This window comes from Salvelinus namaycush, chromosome 7 (assembly GCF_016432855.1).
Source record: "Salvelinus namaycush isolate Seneca chromosome 7, SaNama_1.0, whole genome shotgun sequence".
Taxonomy (NCBI): Eukaryota; Metazoa; Chordata; class Actinopteri; order Salmoniformes; family Salmonidae; genus Salvelinus; species Salvelinus namaycush.
The window spans coordinates 8,072,271-8,073,757 of record NC_052313.1 but is presented as its reverse complement, the minus strand read 5'-3'; the positions used below and the strand labels follow the sequence as shown (position 1 = coordinate 8,073,757).

At 41.8% G+C, this 1,487-nt stretch overlaps 1 protein-coding gene across 1 annotated transcript in view; it reads right to left on the bottom strand.

Annotated features, from left to right (window-relative positions):
- The window catches only part of LOC120050489 (catenin delta-2-like), a 363,309-nt gene that overhangs the window by 283,804 nt on the left and 78,018 nt on the right, over window positions 1–1,487 (bottom strand). The gene's annotated exons all lie outside the window — the stretch shown is intronic.

Below are 1,487 nucleotides of genomic sequence, written 5' to 3'. Positions count from 1 at the left end.
CGCTCCGCCCCCCGCGCGCCGCCTGCGCTGCCCGTCCTCTCTTCCTTCCTCCCCTCTTCACCTCCGATCTCGACACGAGCAAAGCTCCCCCTCCAGCCTTTCTCCTCTCTTCCTCCCCTCCCCCTACTTAACTTTCCCCCTATTTAGTACGGCACTCTGGACAACCGCGCCCCTGCCTCCCTACTGCCTCTGGGCTGGCGGACTCACTAAACACAAATGCACTTATTAAGATAAGACTTGGTCTCCTACTGCCTCTGGGCTGGCGGACTACTAAACACAAATGCACTTATTAAGATAAGACTTGGTCATCCCTACTGCCTCTGGGCTGGCGGACTCACTAAACACAAATGCACTTATTAAGATAAGACTTGGTCATCCCTACTGCCTCTGGGCTGGCGGACTCACTAAACACTAATGCACTTATTAAGATAAGACTTGGTCCTCCCTACTGCCTCTGGGCTGGCGGACTCACTAAACACTAATGCACTTATTAAGATAAGACTTGGTCCTCCCTACTGCCTCTGGGCTGGCGGACTCACTAAACACAAATGCGTCTTTAGGAAATAATGTCAGATTATCCGTAAATTATGCCTCTTGCTTTGGTGCCATCTGCTTTCCTAGAAGGAATTTTAAATGCTTTATACTTTTACTTTTGATACTTATGTATTTTTAAAACCAAATACTTGTATATTTTTACTCAAGTAGTGTTTTACTGGCTGACTTTCACTTTTACTTGAGTCATTTTATATTAAGGTATCTTTACTTTTACTCAAGTATGAGATTGGGGCACTTTTTCCACCACTGACAACAGTCTAAAATGAGCCACAGAAAAACTTAAATTACTCAGAGAAATGCCTCTAAAATTAGTATTATATTCAGACAGGTACTGAGATGTCAATGGATTACAACATGTGTCTCATAGTATCTGCTGTGTCACAGGCCTATACATACAGTCCTACAGTATAGACTGCAGTCAGCCATCACTACAAATCCATAACCACTGGAGCTACATCTTCTTCTGGCTGCAAGCCCGAGGCCGGCCACAATATGACAACAGCCACTTCAAGTGCAGAGCGCGAAATACAAAATATATTTTTTAGAAATATTTAACTTTCACACATTAACAAGTCCAATACAGCAAATGAAAGGTACACATCTTGTGAATCCAGCCAACATGTCCGATTTTTAAAATGTTTTACAGCGAAAACAGCACGTATATTTATGTTAGCTCACCACCAAATACAAAAAAGGACAGACATTTTTCACAGCACAGTAGCATGCACAAAACCAACCTAACTAACCAAGAACCACAAAACTAATCAACAAACAACTTCATCAGATGACAGTCTTATAACATGTTATTCAATAAATCTATGTTTTGTTCGAAAAATTTGCATATTTCAGGTATAAATCATAGTTTACATTGACAGTGCAGCTACAATCAGAAATTGCACCGAAAGCAGCCAGAATAATTACATACACCAACG